The sequence below is a fragment of the Mustela putorius genome, unplaced genomic scaffold, assembly GCF_011764305.1.
Source record: "Mustela putorius furo isolate JIRA1106 unplaced genomic scaffold, ASM1176430v1.1 tig00003853_pilon_pilon_pilon, whole genome shotgun sequence".
NCBI classification, from domain to species: domain Eukaryota; kingdom Metazoa; phylum Chordata; class Mammalia; order Carnivora; family Mustelidae; genus Mustela; species Mustela putorius.
The window spans coordinates 78937915-78959262 of NW_025422005.1; the positions used below are offsets into that span (position 1 = coordinate 78937915).

Here is a 21348-nt window from a genome sequence, read left to right on the forward strand (position 1 = left end):
AAAGCTAATTAAGCAGCGTTTTATTTTTAGCTTATTTTTTAACATTTTAAAAGTCATTATACTGTCCGTTGAGATTTTTAAAATCTTGTGGAGAGAAAAATCTTTAGGGTTCTTGAGAAATAAAGTTATTGTTTAGTAAATATTTTCCCCATTTCCTTGAATACATATCTGTCTTTTTCAGTAGACTGTCAGACTGATAAATGTTGAAAAGTTACCAATTTTTCTTAAAAATGCATATACCATACATACAGAAGAGTATATAAGTGAGTGTTTTGACAAATTAAACATAATCCTATCACTGGCCCTCAGATCAGATCTGGGGTATGAACACCCCAGAAGCCCCTCTTGCTCCTGTTTTAACACTGCCTTCTTTCTCCCCAGAAGTAACTCCTGTTCTGTTTTCTAAAACCATTGATTGGTTTTGTCTTTTATTTTGTATAAATGCAATCATAAATAATATACTTTTTTAAAAAAACTTTTACATCTTCACTTTAAGTCTTGTACGGGCTTACTAAAGAAAAGTGTTGAGGTGCCTGGGTGGCTCAGTCATTAAGCCTTTGCCTTTGGCTCAGGTCATGATCCTGGCATCCTAAGATCAAGCCCCATAGCTCTTTGCTCAGCAGGGAGCTGCTTCTCCCTCTTCAGCTCCCCATGCTTGTGTTCCCTCTCTTGCTATCTCTCTCTGTCATAAATAAATAAAATCTTTTTTAAAAAAAGTGTTATACTCTGTATACCCTAATAAAAATTGAAAATTTACATTCCAGTTGACTAGCTTAAAGAGTTTAAGACCACTTTCACATTTATAGAGCCTAATTAAGGCTAGACAGGCTCATTCCCATCTTCCATGTCATCTTTAACCCTTTTGTCCTGAGAAAGGAGTCTTAGCTGTTTCTTCAGTTCTTCAATTTCTTTTTCTTGTTCTAGTATCTTTGTAGGGTGAGATTAACATTTCCAGAATTTACAAAATTCTGAATTTACATCAGCTGAACAGAGCAGTCTGAGTTGCATTCTTTCTGGTTAAGTGCTGGATACACTTGACTTTTGTTTTACTGAGGGATTCAAGTATCTGACCAGTTCTTAAACCTGTTAAAACTTGTACTTGGTCTGTTTTTGTTCCAAGCGGCTTAAATAGCTCTAATAGGATCACACCAAAGCTATACATATCTGACATGGTGTCACACTCAGTTCCTTCTAACTTCAGGTTAAGGGGTACAGACTAGTACCTGCTCTGGAAGTATGCATGGGTTTTCTCTTGCCATGTCTGTTGATCCAGTCTGGTGTTCTGTGTGATGTCTCTGCAGGCCAAATCAGTCTATTTTTATTTGCTGATCAGGGCCATGAGAAAAATATTTCTGGGCTTTGGATAACTGCGTACTATTCTCATGTTATGAATATAAAATATACCTTCCTCCAATTCTTGAAAGATTTTTATTGCAACACTGGTCATAACGTAAGGACATGCAGATTGGTCCCCACACTCCTGGCCCTGCTAGTTTCTCTCAGCTATCCAGTCCCACAGAGTGTCCCACAACTGGATCTGGATGCGCAACATCAGGCAACACACCATCAGGTGCATGTCTGCCCCAACTAAGTTTTAAGTTTTCTTGAGAAGATTCCTCGATGGATGTGAAATTCTCTTCTAAGTCGCAGTCATGCCTAAGTGGCAGCCGATGTTCAACAATCTGGAAGACAAATCACCCAATCCATTTTCTTGGAATAAAATGAATGGTTCAAATTCACTGACATCTTTGTGACTAAATTGTTGATATAGTTCATCAATCTGTCAGTCTGATTTTCGATGCCAGGTTTTCCTAAGGATTTTTCTTTTTCTAAGGTAAATTTGGTGAGGATAATGGATGAGCAGTTACTTTAATCATTTTTAACAGTATATTGATTTTTGTCATCCTGGTTGGGGCTCAATTCCAGAGATGGCAGCTGAACAGAAATTCTTGCATTCACGCCACACGTGCATGTTCTATTCAAGCATTATGATAGCCCTACGATATTAGGATATCAAAGACCTGCCAACACCTTCACTCTCTGTAGTACCTTCATGCAATCTGTTTAGTTGCACCCTTAATCAGGATTTTTAAAATTTCAAAATACCATCTAATTTATTCCTGATCTTGTATACTCTTTTATAGCCTCCTTTTTCTAAGGTGGCAAGCTGTTGTGATTCATTTAAGTATCGTGAAGTTTGTTCTTCAAAGCTACTTCCCTTGATCTGATGTTCTAGATGTGTGAATTATCCTCACAAGGATCCTCACAAGTGAGCAATAGCTTGGGGCACCTGGCTGGCTGAGTCAGTAGAGCATGTGACTCTTGATCTTAGAGTTGTGAGTTTAGGCCTCATTTTGGGTGTAGAGATTACTTTGAAATATTTTTTTTTAAGATTTATTTATTTATTTTAGAAAACGAGAGAGAGCACACAAGTGGGAGTAGGGGGAGAGAGAGGGGGAGAGAAGCAGAGTCCCTGCTGAGCATAGACCTCAACACCATGGGGCGCCATCTGATGAGCAGAGAACACTACCTGTGGGGACATCAAGAGTGATACTCAACTGAGCTATGCAGGTGCTCAAAAACTAAAATCTTAAAAAAAAAGAATAGTTCTTTTGTGAGCTAAACTCATCACTACAAGTGAAAGAAAACAGCAGCTTGATTTTTTTTTTTAAGATTTTATTTATTTGACAGAGAAATAGCACAAGTAGAGAGGCAGACAGAGGGAGAGGGAAAACTAGGGTCTCCGCCCAGCAGGGAGCCCAGTGCAGGACTCAATCCCAGAACCCTGGGATCGTGACCTGAGCCGAAGACAGCCACTTAATGGACTGAGCTACCCAGGCGCCCCAGCAGCTCCATTTTTTAAAAAAAAATTTATTTTTTATTAACATATAATGTATTATTAGCCCCAGCGGTACAGGTCTGTGAATCACCAGGTTTACGAACTTCACAGCACTCACCATAGCACATACCCTCCCCAATGTCCATAACCCAACCAACCCTCTCCCCAACCCCTACCCCCAGCAACCCTCAGTTTGTTTTGTGAGATTAAGAGTTCTTATGGTTTGTCTCCCTCCCGATCCCATCTTGTTTCATTTTTTCCTTCCCTACCCCCCAAACCCCCCATGTTGCCTCCCAAATTCTTCATATCAGGAAGATCATATGATAATTTTTTTTCTTTGATTGACTTACTTCGCTCAGCATAATACCCTCTAGTTCCATCCATGTCACAAATGGCAAGATTTCATTTCTTCTGATGGCTGCATAGTATTCCATTGTATATATACCACATCTTCTTTATCCGTTCATGGATGTTGTTGGACATCTAGGTTCTTTCCGTAGTTTAGCTATTGTGGATATTGCCAGCAGCTCCATTTTGATAAAGGTCTGAAAAAGCAATTTAAACATCTACCTTGAACAAAGTAGATTCATGCACATGGCTCAAGTGTTTCAGCAAAGCACAAGCAGTAATTGGTTTGCAACTGCAAAAGGCAAAGTCAACTGTCATAGGGTCATTTTTTTTTTTTAAGATTTTATTTATTTATTTGTCAGAGAGCGAGCGAGCGAGAGCGAGCATAGGCAGACAGAGTGGAAGGCAGAGTCAGAGGGAGAAGCAGGCTCCCTGCGGAGCAAGGAGCCCGATGTGGGACTCAATCCCAGGACGCTGGGATCATGACCTGAGCTGAAGGCAGCTGCTTAACCAACTGAGCCACCCAGGCATCCCTGTCATAGGGTCATTTTAACACCTGGAGTTCTGCTGGAACATCAGATTCCAGACAGCCCTCCTGCTGCCCCTTTCCCATCTCAGCACTGAACCCAGATCCAGCCCAATTCACTCAGAGGATGAACCTTGCTGCTGCCCAGTCTCCTCAGGAATTAAGGTAGATGGGGGCAAGGAAAGGGCTGCCAGCATTCTGGGTGCCTCTCTGTCATACATGAAGTCCCAGCCCTGGGCCAGGAAGTCCATGATGGGTGCCACAGGCAGACCCTGCTCTTTCACCCTCTGCCTCACGCTCCTGGGCCCTGGAGCTGCCCGCCCAGCATCACAGACTGCAGCCCTGCCTGCACGTCAATCCATGCCACCTCACTCAGCACCCCAGTGTCCTTTTTTTTTTTTTTTTAAGATTTTATTTATTAGAGAACAAAAGCAGGGGGAGTGGGAGAGGGAGAACTAGGCACCCCGCTGAGCAGGGAGTCTGATGTGGGGCTCGATCCCAGGACCCTGGGATCATGACCTGAGCCCAAGGCAGACGCTTAACTGATTGAGCCACCCAGGCACCCCCCCCCGCCTCCCGCAGTGTACTCTTCTATTTGATCATTGTTATATTTGTGAGTGTACTGGTTTTCTGATGCCACTGTAACAGATTACCACAAACTTAGTGACTTAACACAAATTCATTCTCTTATAGTCTCGGAGAGCAGAAGTCCCAAACTATTTTTATTAGACCAAAGTCAAGCTATCAGCAGAGTTTGTTCCTGAATCTGAATCTGAAGGTTGTGAGGGGAACATCTGTTTCCTTGCCTTTTTTCAGCTTCCAGTGGTGGCCTGTAGTTTTTGTGGCCCTTACTTGGTGTTAAATCCTCTGCTCGTCACCTTCTCTTCTTCTGTAGTCTAATCCTCCTCTGCCTCTCTCTTTAGGGCCCACCTGGATGATCCAGGATAATCTCGTTTCAAGACCCTTAATTTAATCACACCAGCAAAGCCTCTTTTGCCGTATAAGGTAACATTCACAGGTTCCCTTAGTTAGATCCTAGATATCTTTGGAGGCCATTATTCAATTTGCTAGAGTGAGAATTACTCAGAGTGTATCTGTTTGTAGTCATTTATTCTCATTACTGAATAGTATTTCATTAATTCAACCATTTTTTATTATATCCAAATGTTTTCCATTCTTCCATTGATGAATTTGATATTTGATGAATTTCTAGTTCCTGGCTATCATGAATAATGCTGTAGAGAACATTCCTTTACATGTCTTTTGGTGACTGTATATATGCACTTCTGTTGAATATATAGCTGGGAATGGAATTGCTAGGTCATGGGTTATACATATATTTGGTTTTAGTATGTATGTCAATTTTCCAAAGGCTTATAAAAGGGCACTATTTTAATATGTAACATTATAATGAATTACTCTAAAGGTCTAGAGGCCTGACATTGTTAGTGAATTTCTCAAAATACCTAAATGTTACCAAATGAGTTATGTTTGGTACAGCAGGTCTGTTGTTATTTAATATCACACAAGTTGAAAATAAAAGCAAAAGCATTTGTTCTTGTTACAGACACAGTAGTATTGTGTACTCAGATTATTGCTCCTCAGAAGAAATGCAAATTTTAGGTAATCATAAATAGTATGTGGAGTTTATAAATTGAATGTTTAGTTATGGAAATGTATGACTTACATTTTTAATTGAATTAAAATGTTTTTATTAGAATCTTTTTTGGAAATACAGATATCTCCCCATACACAAATGGCCACCAAGAACTATCTAATCCAGATAGCATAGACACTGCCTTCCACTGGCTTCACTTGGGTTGTGTTTGTTTCTTTTCTTCTCCTCTGTTCCCAACACCTTGGCCCCTTCTACTTTTTGCTTTGCCCCCTGGCATAGAATATCATGGGTAGGACTGGCCAGGATGAAGAGAATGGCTGCATAAATAGCATCCCTTCTCCTACTCCCCCACCCCAGCATTACTACTGATCCTTCTCCTATTTCCTCAAAATAAAAGATGTACTCTTACATATATACTTAAATTTGGTTTTTCCCTATACAAGATATAAGTGAAAAGAGAAAGTAGGGAAGCAAAGAAAGCAACTTTTAACTTATAATCAATTTCTACCAGAAATCAAGCAACTTAGTAAAACCTTAGAATTTCTTAGAACTCCTTAGGATTTCTCAACCCCATGTTATTGGCATTTGAGGTCAGTTATTCTTTGTTGTGAGAGGCTTTCCTGTGTGTTGTGAGGAGTTTAGTAGTATCCCTGGCTTCTGTGTACTAGGGTCTAGTAGCACCACTTGTGACAACCCAAAAATGCCTCCAGACACTCCTAGATGTCTTGAGAGGTGGTGCAAAATCACCCCTTGTAGAGAACCACCGCCTTACAACATCTAGGGTTTTACTTTTAGGATAGGGTACTGAGGAAAGAGGGAAATTGAACCTCTGTTTGGAACCAACACGTGGTATACTTTGAAAAAGACAAAAAGAAGCAACGTGATTTGGAGAGAATAGGCCCAGGGTTAAAATATATTCTGAGGAAAGTAAAATCTTAAAGGTGGCTCTTGACTTCACATCTGCAGATCCCTTTAGCCCCTAGAAAGCCGGTCCAGTTCTTAAAAATCTACCTGCTCTTTGCTTTTCACCCAGAGATCCTAGCCAAACCCAGTTTAAGATAGACCAAGTATACTGTCTCATTACAGTATATATCTTTTAACAGGTATTTTTAATTGCTTTTATTGTGCTTAAATATACATATAAAATGTACCATTTTAATCATTTTAAGTGGCCAGTTCAGTGACATTAAGTACATGGATATTGTTGTACAACCATCAGTATTTCCAGTACATTTTCATTATTGCACACTAAAATACTGTACTTAAACAATAATTCTCCGTTCTTCTCTCCCTGCAGCCATTAGTAACCATTGTTTTGCTTTCTATTTCTAATGAATTCAATGATTCTAGGGATCTCATATAAGTGGGATCAAACAACATTTGCCCTTTTGTGACTGACTTATTTCACTTAGCCTCATGCTTTGAAGGTTCATAACATGTATCAGAACTTCATTCCTTCTTACAGCTAAATAATATTCCATGGTGTGTATATGCCACATTCTGTTTATTCATCTGTTGATGAATGGAGCACTTCCACTTTTTGACTATTGTTGTGAATAATGCTGCTGGGGACATAGGTGTACAAATATCTGGTCCCTATTTTTTTGAGCATATAGATCTGTATTTTGAGAATTGAAACAAGAAGTATAGTACAAATGCACATATAAATATAGTTTATAATATATGATAAGTACGACATGAATGAAGGGGACATTTTTTTTTTAAAGATTTTATTTATTTATCAGAGAGAGAGAGGGGGAGAGAGCGAGCACAGGCAGACAGAATGGCAGGCAGAGGCAGAGGGAGAAGCAGGCTCCCTGCTGAGCAAGGAGCCCGATGTGGGACTCGATCCCAGGACGCTGGGATCATGACCTGAGCCGAAGGCAGCTGCTTAACCAACTGAGCCACCCAGGCGTCCCGAAGGGGACATTTTTGTACTAGATCTTTACCTATGTTATTTCATTTTCTCATCACCTCTGAGAGTTAGGTCTTGATAGTCCCGGGTGGCAGACTAGTAACACAGGTGTACCATCAAAAGATACATACAGATATTTATAGAGACATATAGAATTTTACTTTACTTACAAAACTTTATATCTTGTGCATAATATAATAGATGTCAAGAACAATATTATAGTCCATGGCTATTTCCTTTCAATTTCATGTGATCTAGTAGTTTCCTACTTTTGTATACTTCTTATGAATAGTATTTATTTGTCGCTAACATGAAATACAGTAGTGGAGCTAGAAGGAGATTTTGGGAGTGGCGGGGAAGTGATAGTATTAGGAAGAATGTATCTGGTGATGGAAGAAGAAACTTTGTGCTTGCTGTTAAGGCAGCTTAAGATCCTCTGACTACTGAAGGAAAATGTGGCAGGCTCAGAGTTGCTTGGTGATGCAAGATGCTTTTCGTAAGCTTTTTCCTTTATTGTGCCTATACACATTAACATCATATTTACGTCATTAATAAACTTCCAAGATCTATGTAGTAGGGTGTAGTAGTATACTTAAGAGACAACAGTGTTACTTATTTCAGAAACATTTATTTGGTGTGTTACACTGAATGTGGTCTGTTTTATAAGCCTAAGGTTTGCATATACAGTTGAATCATACATGTAATAGTAGCCAAATTTTGGTCTGTCTTCAGTATAAACATTTCATAAATAAGGGAACTAAGTTTAAAAGAAATTAAGTAATACAATAATATGTACCAAGTGGAGGCATCAGAATTTGAACACCGATCTAAGGAGTTCTAAGGACTATGTTTCTTCTACTAGATCATTCTGCTTTCCCTCCAGAAGTACTCTGGGATACTGGGGATATGAATCTTTATATCTTTATTTGAAGTCATTTAAAAAATTATAACCCTTCCTGAAGATCGCAAATTGTGTGCCATTGCAGTATAATTACAGAGCATATAGTATGGAAGCAGTGGTAATGTCTGGTAATGTTTTTGTCTCCCTTTCCCTGCGTACTGTTGCCCAAATGATTCAATGTTATGCAGAATACAAAATATTGTTAGAGAAAGTATTTCAGAATGTTGATGTACTATATAGGTTTTTGGGTTTTTTGTTTGTTTGTTTTTTGTGGGTTTTTTTTTTTTTTAGGAGAGAAAGAGAGAGTGTGTGTGCATGAGCTGCGGGAGGGGCAAAGGGAAAGGGAGAGAATTTTAACTCTCTGGGCATGGGGCTCAGGTTCATGACCCTGAGATCTTGACCTGCGCTAAAATCAAGAGTCAGAAGTTTAAGCTACTGAGCCACCCAGATGCTTGCTTTTTTGCCGCTTTTTTTTTTAAATTTTAAAGATTTTATTTATTTATTTGAGAGAGAGAGCATGATAGGGAAGGTCAAAGGGAGAAGCAGACTCCCCTTGGAGCTGGGAACCTGATGTGGGACTTAATCCCAGGACCCTGGGATCATGACCTGAGCCAAAGACAGTTGCTTAACCAACTGAGCCACCCAGGCGCCCATGCTTTTTTTTTTTTAAGTAGGCTGCACACCCAGCGTGGGGCCCAGTGCAGGGTCAACTCACAACCTTGAGATTAAGATCTGAGGTCAGATCAAGGTTGGATGTTATCCAACAGAGCCAGCCAGTCTCTGCTATTGTATAGGTTTTATATAAGACTTCTCTTCTGATCAAAATACTTCAAAGATTATAGGAAAATGTGACCTGGAATCAAGTTTCTAGAATTTCATCTTATCCAAATGTAGTAGAACTTTGGAATTCTTTGGAGTAAGCTCTCAATCAAGGCCAAATTAAAAAATTTAATTGCAAGGCCCCTATTTGTTTATAGCCCAATAAAAAACTTACTATTATACAAATAGGAGATAAGATCTGGTAATAGTGGCCCAATATTTAGAATTTTGAAATTAAGGATTGTGTTCTTAATGTTGCTGATTAATCAACAGCTATTAATGTATGCAGATAAGCCTTAGAGAAGGTGTTGCCTCTACCTTTAGTGTAGGAATTATTTCATAGTATTCCAGTCACGCTGTTTTAGAGATTGAGCCGCTATCAATCCTACTTCACATCCTCTTGATGTTCTCCGCTGAATCTTGCTGTAGCCTCCTAACTGGCCTCGCTGCCAGTCCCTCCTTGTTCTGATCTCTCTGTTACATTGCTAACAGTGTTATTTCTGAAAATACAAATATGAATATGAGACTCCTCTGCTCCTCAGTGATTGTAGTATTAAGTTCAACCTCCTAAGCATTGCATAAGGTATGTTTCATAACATGATTCAACCTTTTCTATACTTTCTCAGTTGCCCTGGAATATGGGCTAAATAATGTCATCTCTTTTATGCTTTACCACCTTTTCATGTGCTTCTTCCCTACTCTAGATTGAGCTTTTCTTCACCTGACAAATGTCTAACCATTCCATAAGATCCAGCTTATGGATGTTATGGAATCCATATGTAAAGTTTGGATCCTATGTAAAGTCTTCCCTAACGCCTCAGTGCCTAGATACTCTTTCTCTGCCTATTTGTGCCTGTGATACATATTTCTATTTTCAAACCCATGATACCATACTATATTTATTTGTCTACAAATTATTTGTATTACAGTGGGAGGTGCTAGAGAACAGGGACTGTATCATCATTATTTCAGTATCCCTAGAAACTGATATAGTAAAGTTTTTTGCAATTGAACTTATAAATATCTGCTTGTGGTCAGCCCTCCTTTCTCCTGATGCTCCAAACCATTTGCTCCTAGAGCTATAATACAATATACAGGTCACTCAGTAAATATTTGATGGTGATAATAATGGAAAAGAAGAAAGGTCCTTTTATTTAAGAAAAACTCTGGAAAGGATGCCTGGGTGGTTCAGTCAGTTAAGTGTCAGGCTCCTGATTTCAGCTCAGGTCACAATCTTGGGGTTGTGAGTTGGACCCTTGAGTTGGGCTTGAGATTCTCTCCTGCTCCCTCGGCCCCTCCCTCTCTGCTTGTGTGCTCTCTCTCTCTCTCAATCAATCTTTATATGTTGTTTTGTGGGTTTTTTTTTTTAAGATTTTGTTTCTTTATTTGACAGAAAGAGGGAGAGCACAAGGAGGGGTAGCAGCCGAGGGAGAGGAAGATGCAGACTTCCCACTGAGCAGGGAGCCCAACACAGGGCTTGATCCCAGGACCCTGGGATCATGACCTGAGCCAAAGGCAGATGCTTAATCAACTGTACCACCCAGGCACCCCTAAATAAATAAATCTTTTTTAAAAAGTAGGAGAAGAAGAAGAAAGAAAAACTGTCAGGAATATGATATTTCAGTACCGAAAGTGCTGAAATTATCAGGAACCCCCCCCCCAATACCTGCCCCAGGTATAGCACATTCTCTGGTCCTAGGAATACAAGATAACAAAATGTTATACCACGTAATTAACCAGAAAAACAGAAGACATTCAAGGTATTTTAAGCAAAGAGTGATATAACACAAGATATTAGGTAATAAATTATTGGAGACTAGAACAGCAGCAAAGAAAGGCAGACCATATTGCTCATTGATGAGGAACTATGAGAACTCACCAGAACCTCTGCTCATCTACCAAATTTCACTCAAGCAGGAGCCCTATTACTGTGTAAGAAATCACTTAAAACTCAGCAGCTTAAAACAACAGTCATTATTTATCACAGTTCTGTGAATTGGCTGGACTCAGCTGAGTGGTTCTGCTTCACATGCTGTTTGAGGCTGCAATCATCTGAGGGCTCAACTGGAATGAAATGTCCAAGATAACTAACTCACTTAAATGGCTGGTAGTTGGCCTTGTCGGGTGGGATCTCAGCTGGAGGGGTCATTTGCAGCTCCTTGATTCTCCATATGGCTTGAAGTTCTTAGAGCATGGTGGGACTCTAAGAAGGAGTGTCTCACGAGTGTTCCCAAGAGAAGAAAATAGAAACTGCCAGTCCTCTCAAGCCCTGGGCTCAGAACTCCCAGAACATTTCTTCTACCACATTATATTGGTCAGAGCAATTTCAGGGCCAATTCAGATTCAAAGAGAGAAGATACAGGTATCGCTCACTTTTCAAAGTTCCAAGTTACACCAATCACTTTAGAGAAAGACCTACACTGAGGCATTTGGGTGGCTCAGTTAGTTAAGCACCTGCCTTCAGCTCAGGTCATGATCTCAGGGTCCTGGGACTGAGCCGCACACTGGGCTCTCTGCTCAGCGGCGATACTGCTTCTCCCTCTCTCTCTGATCACTCTCGTTCTCTCTCTCAAATAAATAAAATTTTAAAAAGACCTATATTAGTGCTTGTTTTCCATAACCAAAAGAAATCTGATGGGGCTTTTTGCTTTTACAAAAAAAGGTGAAAAGGGAAAATAGCATTCAGGTTTGTTTGGCAGAGTCCTTATACGGGCAGTGGGCACGCTGAGCAGAGAGTAGCATCACTAACTCCTTCCCAGGAAACTACACTTAGCTTCTCAGCATCAAGCAGCCATAGCTTTGAACTGAGTCTGTGAGCACCTCTGCTTTACTGTGATTTATTTTGTGCATCTGTTGGCAAGATGTGTCCCAAGGTGTTAGAAAAGCCTAAGAGAGATTATTTTTTCAGTCTGGGAATGCTCAAAATTTTTTTCTCCTAAATTAATAGTAATTGCTCCTTTGCCTCATGCATTTTAGTTTACAAAAGTTTTCATGGGAACACTCTATTTTCAGATAGCAGAGGAGACCTGTATAAGCATATGGGAAGAGGATGAAGTGTTGGGAGCTGTCTTTAGAGACCAGCTGCCATACTTGTCTTTGCACATGCTTCTTCTTTGCTCTGAAATGCCTTTTTTTTTCTTTTCCTCCCCTTCAACTACAAGACCCAGCTTATATTTCAGCCCACATCTAGAGCCTTCCCTGATACCTTCAATGAACAGTCAGTAGCCACTTTTTCTATATGGTCTGTGCCTGTGGTACATACTTCTATTTTTATGTCTATCATTCCTTGTTATAATTTGTTTGCTTACATGTTTTTCTGTGCAAATGTCTAGGGGACATTCGTGTCATCATGTCATCTTCATCTCCATATCTCTAGTAACTGTCACAGTGAAGGTTTTTGCAATTGAACTTATACATATCTGCTTGTGGTCAGTACTAATTTAATCTGGTGTCCCACACCATCTGTTCTTGATGCTTCAGTGTGGGGCCTAAAGAGAGATACTCAGTGAATATTCAATGTAATAATAATGGAAAAGGACAAAAAATGCCTTTTAAATATTCTGTTTAGGAAGAAAGGACCATGTATGAATCATTTAATAATAAAGATTTTCAAGAAAATCGGTGTTTTAGTCCTGAAAGTTTTAAACTTTTCTGGACAAATAATTTTCCTAGCATAGCACATTCTCTGGTTCTAGAAACACTAAATTTAATGTTATACTACATAATCAGAAAATGGAAACTAATCCATCAAAATCCCAGAAGAGGGGTGCCTGGGTGGTTCAGTGGGTAAAGCCTCTGCCTTCAGCTGGGGTCATGATCTCAGGGATCAAGCCCCGCATCAGGCTCTCTGCTTAGCAGGGAGCCTGCTTCCCCCTCTCTCTCTCTGCCTGCTGCTCTGCCTACTTGTGATCTCTGTCTGTCAAATAAATAAATGAAATCTTAAAAAAAAAATCCTAGAAGAGAACACAAGCAACAATCTCTTTGACTTTGGCCATAGCAACTTCTTGCTAGACATGTCTCCAGAGGCAAAGGAAACAAAAGCAAAAATGAACCATTGGGACTTCATCAAGATAAGCTTTTGTACAGTAAGGGAAACAATCAATAAAACTAAAAGGCAACCTACAGAATGGGAGAAGATATTCACAAATGTTGTATCAGATAAAGGGCTAGTAGCCAAAATCTATAAAGAACTTATCAGACTTAGCAACCAAGAAACAAAAAATTCAGTCAAGAAATGGGCAGAAGACATGAACAGACATTTCTCCAAAGAAGACATTCAAATGGCCAACAGACACATGAAAAAATGCTCAACATCACCCTGCATCTGCGAAATGCAAATCAAAACCACAATGAGATACCACCTCACAGTGGTCAGAATGGCTAAAATGACTAACTCAGGAAACAACAAATGTTGACAAGGATGTGTAGAAAGGGGAATCATCTTACACTGTTCCAGCAATGCAAACTGTGCAGCCACTCTGGAAAACAGTATGGAGTTTCCTCAGAAAGTTAAAAATAGGATTATCCCATAATCTAGCAAGTATACTGCTATCTATTTATCCAAAAGATACGAACATAGTGATTCAAAGGGGCACATGCACCCCAATGTTTATAGTAGCAATGTCCACAATAGCCAAAATATGGAAAGAGTCCAGAAAAGAAGATGTGGTATTTATATACACTGGAATATTATTCAGCCATCAAAAAGAATGAAATCTTGCCATTTGCAACGACATGGATGAAACTAGATTGTATTATGCTAAGCGACATTAAGTCAGAGAAAGAGAAATACCATTTTATTTCACTCATGTGAAATAAACAGGTGAACAAGGGGAAGGGAAAGAAAATAAGATAAAAACAGAGAGGGAGCAAGATGGGATCGTGAGGGAGACAAACCATAAGAGACTCTTAATCTCATGAAACAAACTGAGGGTTGCTGGGAGGTGGGGTATTAGGGATAGGGTGGTTGGGTTATGGACATTGGGGAGGGTATGGGCTGTGGTGAGTGCTGTGAAACGTGTAAGCTTGATGATTTGCATACAGGTATCCCTGGGGCAAATAATACATTATATGTCAATAAAAATAATTTAAAATAAAATAAAATAACAGAGGGGAGGAAACCATGAAAAACTCTTAACTATAGGAAAGAAACTGAGGGTTGCTGAAGGAGAGGTGCTGGGGGTATGGGGTAATTGGTTGATGGGCATTAAGGAGAGCATTTGATGTAGTGAGCACTGGGTGTTGTATGCAACTGATGAATCACTTATTTCTACCTTTGAAACTAATAACACACTATATGTTAACTAAATTGAATTTAAATAAAAATTTTAAGAAGTGGGAGCTACTTGGGGTGCCTGGGTGGCTCAGTGGGTTAAAGCCTCTGCCTTCGGCTCAGGTCATGATCCCAGGGTCCTGGGATCGAGCCCCACATCGGGCTCTCTGCTCAGCAGAGACCCTGCTTCCTCCTATCTCTCTCTCTGCCTGCCTCTCTGCCTACTTGTGATCTCTGTCTGTCAAATAAATAAATAAAATCTTTAAAAATATATATATATATTTTAAAAAAAAAAAGAAGTGGGAGCTACTTGAGGTATTTTAGGCAGGAGAGATTTAATATGGAAATTAGGTAATGAAGTTGTTGGAAAGGCTGGAGGAGCCAAAGGAGGTCCATGTTGCTCAGTGATGAAGAACTATAAGAAGCTGCTTCTTTCCCTGAAGTCCACAGTTGTTGGCAGAATTCAACTCATCCACGAAAAGTTATTAATTACTTTTATTAACATATAATGCACCACTTGCCCAAGGGGTACAGGTCTGCAAATCATCAGGTTTACACACTTCATAGCACACACTATATCACACACACCCCAAATGTCCATAAGCCAACCACCCTCTCCCTACCCTCTCTTCCCCCAGGAACCCTCAATTTGTTTCATGAGATTAAGAGTCTCTTATGGTTTGTCTCCCTCCCAATCCCATCTTGTTTCATTTTTTCCTTCCCTACCCCCCAAACCCTCCACCCTGCCTCTCAACTTCCTCATATCAGGGAGATCATATGATAATTGTCTTTCTCTGATTGGCTTATTTCGCTCAGCATAATACCCTCTAGTTCCAACCACGTCATTGTAAATGGCAAGATCTCATTTCTTTTCATGGCTGCATAGTATTCCATTGTGTGTGTGTATATATATATCACCTCTTCTTTATCCATTCATCTGTTGATGGACATCTATGTTCTTTCCATAGTTTGGCTATTGTGGACATTGCTGCTATAAACATTCAGGTGCACGTGCCCTTTCAGATCATTACATTTGTATCTTTAGGGTAAATACCCAGTAGTGCAATTGCTGGGTCGTAAGATGGCTCTATTTTCAAGTTTTTGAGGACCCTCCATGCCATTTTCCAGAGTGGCTGCACCAGCTTGCATTCCCACCAACAGTGTAGGAGGGTTCCCTTTTCTTTGCATCCTCATCAGCATCTGTCATTTCCTGGCTTAATTTTAGCCATTCTGACTGGTGTCAGGTGGTATCTCATTGTGGTTTTTATTTGTATTTCCCTGATGCCGAGTGACGTGGAGCACTTTTTCATGTGTCTGTTGGCCATCTGGATATCTTCTTTGCAGAAATGTCTGTTCATGTTCTCTGCCCATTTCTTGATTGTATTATTTGTTCTTTGGGTGTTGAGTTTGATAAGTTCTTTATAGATTTTGGATATTAGCCCTTTTATCTGATAGTCATTTGCAAATATCTTCCCCCATTTTGTCAGTTGTCTTTTCGTTTTGACTGTTTCCTTTGCTGTGCAAAAGCTTTTGATCTTGTTAAAGTCCCAATAGTTCATTTTTGCCCTTGCTTCCCTTGCCTTTGGCGATGTTTCTGGGAAGAAGTTGCTGTCACTAAGGTTGAAGAGGTTGCTGCCTGTGTTCTTAAGGATTTTGATGGATTCCTGTGTCATATTGAGGTCTTTCATCCATTTTGAGTCTATTTTTGTGTGTGGTGTTAGGAAATGGTCCAGTTTCGTTCTTCTGCATGTGGCTGTCCAATTTTCCCAACACCATTTGTTGAAGAGACTGTCTTTTCTCCTTTGGACATTCTTTCCTGCTTTGTTGAAGATTAGTTGACCATAGAGTTGAGGGTCTGTTTCTGGGCTCTCTATTCTGTTCCATTGATCTATGTGCAAGACCCCATGACTTAAAGGAATTGTGCTCCTCTGTTCCATGCTGCTGATGCAAACTACTAGGAACCCATGTTTAGCTGCTATCCAGATGCTAGAGGAGCTGACTGTTAGTGACAACAGGGTGCAATTTGACTGATGTCACTACTGCCCGAGCTAGAAGATTGTTTCTATCTTCCTTTAGTTTTCCAATCTCTTTGCATATGCCTGCTATTGACTGAATCCTGACTAGGATTCCTGCCGGCTAGGGAGTCCAAGGAAATTTCTAACATGCAATACAATAAAATTGTGTGGATGATGCTGTCACATCACAGGATCTGGAACATGGCCTTATAACCCTAGCTTCCAAAAGGAATATAGTAATTACAGCTCTTACTATAGTTGTGCCCAGACTAGAATTTTAGGATGGAGAAGCTTCTATTTTAAGCTTTTACATAGTTGATACAATATATAAGAGCTTTTTTTTGAACCAATGTCTAAAACTAGAGTACTAGTGATCTTAGGTAACTTTCAGCCTGTTTTCTTAATGGCAAACTGGAAAAATTTCCTGACTTGGCAGTCTTTCAAAGGTACAGAGGTCAAAGGATCTTTAAGCTTATTAGATGAGAAAATTATGTATGTGTACATATAAATATGTGTATGTAAATGTATTGATATACATATAAGATACAAAGACAAAAAAGATACTGTTTGAGAAAAGGGAATTTTATTTTTGCCAACCTGTGACAGTATGACTTTGGTGGAATATTGCCCAAAAGTTGAAATATAGTTTCATTAATGTCTATTGGACATTGGCACTGTGCTTGGCACTAGGAACACAAAGATGATATTATACATTCCAATTCAGCAAATATTTATTAAATATCTATTCACTGAATATTTAGGTCTTGGGTCTACCAAGATGAACAAGGCCAGATTTTTTTTTTCCCTAGGAGGTATTCCTAATCCATGGGGAAAGACTGATGATAAGCAAATGATTGCAAAATTGTGGTGTGTTGCTAAGATTTTGGAAGTTTACCAAAAATAAGCAAATGGTGAAATTTTAAAATTTAATTGACAATAAGAAACTCAGCATTAACATTTACTTAAAGTTACTCAAGAAAATGCCATGTCTCAGGGAAAAAATACTGGCTCTGGAATGAATACGTCTCAGGCAATTAAAATCGAAGGTTTCTTGGTCTTTAAATGTGTGTAAAGTGCTCACTTGGGGAAACACCAAAAAGTATTTTCTTGAAGTCATGTAATCTCACCACAGGGACAGCCACTGGTAATATTTTGGTGTATTCCTTTCTAATCCAAGGGCATATTTTTTAAAACAAGGAAAATAAGACCAAAAAATGAGGCCTATAAGTCCTCAAGACATGATAGATTGCATGTAAATTAGAAGGCAAGAGAAAGAGAGTGAGAGAGAGAGAGTGAAAGAGAGAAGGATCCTTTGGGCCAGGTATTTCAAACTTCAAAACACACACCTCAACTCAGTGTCTTTTTCCCAATTCTTATTTCTCCATTTGTACTTGCCATTTTTAGGAAGGGCATCACCATCTATCTGGTAATGCAGTCAGATACATCCATCTACTGTCAGGGTAGTCCTAAAACAGTCTAATTTGATTATTCCTTTGATTGAAACCCTTCAGTAACTCCCCATCGATTTTGGTATCAAGTGTCATCTTATTTTAGCATCCTCTTCATCTAGCTCCCACCCATCTTACTGACTTGACCTGCCTTCCTGCTACCTACACAGTTCTCCACTCCAGCCATAGTAAAACTTTTGTAGTTCCACAAAGGTATAGCAGGGTTCTCCAATCATCTTTGTCTTTCAGACATGCTCTTTTCTCTCTCTAGAGTATCATTACTCACCTCCATCTTTTATCGGTTTAACTGCTTCTCAAAAACTCAAGGGTTGTCTTTCCTGATGCTACAACCTATTCTGTTCCCCCACTGTATCATGCACATATCGCGAACATAGAATTTGTCATGCTGTCCTGGAATGATTGGTGTTCATATCTCTTGTTCAGCTCAACCAAGGGCTCCTTGATGATCTCGAGACTCCTGCTTCTATCACAGTACCCAACATATAGTAGATGTTATAAGGTTGAAAGAATTTACGTAAATTGGTAGATAAGAGGATTGGTGACTTTTTTTATTAGTAATATTCAGGAAACATTTAGAAATTGTAGCAAATGTTAGTTGCTTATGCAACAAATGCCTCCCCTTTTTCATTATCAAAACTCAAGTTTCAATGCGGCAGTGTACCCCAAGGCATGTATCTTGATAGGTCTAAGGCAGTCATGGCATCCCCATTCCCCTTTGACAATAATACATTTCAGTTGAGCGTGAGGGGGCATAGAGGGAAGCTGCAGAGGCTTCGGGGAGAGGTCTTCCTACTTTCTCGTCTTTTCTTGCTTCCAGCTATATTTACTTACATCTGTAAGGGATGTGAAGCCAGGAATTGGGGCAGCTGTCCCCTGTAATCATAAAGCCAAAGGTCTGAGAACAAAAAATAACATGCTGAGAATTATGGAGGGGGAAAGACAGAGAGTCTGCGTCTTTGATGAGATCATTGAGACTTACCAATTCTAAATTACCTGTCACATACAGACTTCCTCTTATGAAAGAGAGTTGAAATATCTTCATTGTTTAATCTACTGTGTGGTTCAATAGTGACCCCAAAAAGATATGCCTATATCCTAACCCCCAGAACCTATGAATGTGACCTTATCTGGAGAAAGATCTTTGCAGATAGAATCAAATTAAGGAGCTTAGGATAAGATTAACCTGGATTATCCAGGTGAGCCCTTAATCCAGTGACAAGTGTCCTCATAAAGGACACACCAAAGTGGGGTGTCTGGGTGACTCAGTGGGTTAAGCGTCTGACTTTTGGTTTCCGCTTAGGTCATGATCTCAGGTCATGATCTCAGGTTTGTGGGATCAAGCTCCATGCTTAGGGGTGTCTGCTTCTCTCCCTCTCCCTCTGCCCCCCCCCCTGCTCACATGTTCACTCTTTTTCTAAAGTAAATAATTTTTTTAAAAGATTTTATTTATTTGAGAGAAAGAGAGCATGTGTGCACATGCATGAGTTGGGGGAGGGGCACAGGAAAATGCAAAGGAATAAGCAGACTCCCCGCTGAGCATGGATCCCAATGATGTGAGGCTCTATCACAGTACTCCCAAATTATGACCTGAGCCAAAATCAGACACTTGACCAACTGAGCCACCCAGGGACCCCAGTAAATAAATAAAGCTTTTAAAAAAAAAAAAACACGCACACACAGAGGAGAGATGCACAGAGGAGAAAAATAGAAGCACTGGAGAAGGCAATGTGAACCTGGAGGCAGAGATTGGAATTATGCAGTGACAATCCGAGGAATGCCTGGAGCCACTGGAAGCTGGAAGAGGTAAGGAAGGGTTCTCTTCAAAAGCTTCTGGAGGTAGCTTTCTGGAGGAAGAATGACCATGCTGACACTTTGATTTTGGGTTTTTGACCTCCAGAACTGTGAGAAAATTAATTTCTCTTGTTTTAAGACATCTAGTTTGTGGCACTTTATTACGGCAGCCTTGGGAAATAATACAAACTGTGAGTCAAATCTCTGTTGGTGTGCAGCCAAATATATCTTAATTAATATAATGATTATTTTTATGTTCAAGCTAAACATATGAAAAAAAGGTATTGGTTATAATTCAGGAAAAGATCCTGGAGTCCCTGGAAATTATTTCCATAGGATTTCAAACTAAGATTGATACCAATGTTGTCAGATCTGGGATTTAAGCATATCTCTGACACCACTTCACCTTCCCCTACATCACTCTCCCTCAGGGACTAATGGGTGGTAGCAGAGATGAAAGTTAGACCCTCTTAAGACCTTTTTTTTTTTTTTTTAGAAACTTTATTTTCCATCAACCTTCTTTCCATTTTGTTTGCCTTTGTGGGAGAGGAAGACCACTCAGTGGTCGTTCCTACCCATTCCGTGGCCTGAGCAGTGGGAGCTGCAGACCAGTCTTCCGAGGCAGGGTGGGCGCTCCTGTCTTCAGCAGGGAACTGCTGACTAGGCACCAAGGGTACCTTCAAACCAGTCTGCAACCTCGGGTTGAGTAGCAGTGAGCTCAGGGGCTAGAACAGTCCATCCACCCTGAAATCCCTCCTTGGTCACAGAGTTCTCAGCAGCAACCTGCCCTTCTTTTTCAATCTCTTCAGGATCTTTTAGAAGTAGAGATCAGACATGACCTCCCAGGGGTGCTCATGAGAAATGGTGCTACACATGCACCGAACTTCCCAGGCCAGCATACACATTAGACTCACTGAGTGAGCTCCCTTGTGTAGCAAGAGATGGCGATGTCCACGTAGTGAAGTGGAGAGTCTGTGTTACACAGAGTGATGATAGGCAGGTTAACATAAGGCCTCTGTATGAGGCTGGTGGTCAGCCCTGGGATCAGTAGCCACCAGCAGTCTCGGCTCTCCAAAGACTGCCTGGATCCGGTTAGTGAAGCTTCCAGGAGTGAAGGCTCCAGCAATGGGAGCGGTTCCTGTAGCAGCAGCAAAATTCAGCACAGCTCGCTGGCCAGTATTCCTGGAGGACAGGACACTGACATCTGCTGGGTCTTCAATGGCCACAAGCTGCCGGCAGAAGCTTCTCCCAGGTTCTCTTCAGACGTATGATGTAGATGCCATCACTTTCCCTTTTGTAGCTGTACCGTTCCATTTGGAAGTCAAGGTTGGTGCCACCCAAGTGAGTCCCTGCTGCAGGGAATTTGAGGACATTCTACTCCTTCATTTGCAGGACATCAAGGGCTCTGGACATTGTGAAAGTTTCCCTTTAAGCTGTGATGGGAATACAGACCAATGCCATATGGACCCCTCCATGTGTAAAGTGGAAAAGCTCCTTAAGACCATTTTTGATGAAGTTAGAGCCATCCCTGATCCAGCTCAATATGGGACTCTTTTTTTGTTCCTGTTTTCAAATATAAGCAAAAGAGACTGCTATCTGAGTTAGCTTCAGAAACATGTATAATTTGGAACAGAAAAATAATCTTTAAAAATCAGGAAAAGGACAGAAAGAAAAGCAAAACCAGGAGAGATACGCAATCTATCAGGTCCTACATAATTAGAGTTAAGTTGCAAAATTGAAATTATTAGGGTTCAAAGCAAAAAGAGTTAACAATTATACAATTCATGTTTTCCTTAAGAAAAAAATATATTAGTTTCAAGTAATGGAAAGCTTTT

General features: G+C 40.1%; 2 pseudogenes; both read right to left on the reverse strand.

Moving 5' to 3' along the window:
• Window positions 1–819: 819 nt before the first annotated feature.
• Window positions 820–17993, reverse strand: LOC101672014 (annotated as a pseudogene).
• A 518-nt stretch (window positions 17994–18511) lies between these two features.
• On the reverse strand, window positions 18512–20926 carry LOC101671727 (annotated as a pseudogene).
• Between the last annotated feature and the right edge of the window lie 422 nt (window positions 20927–21348).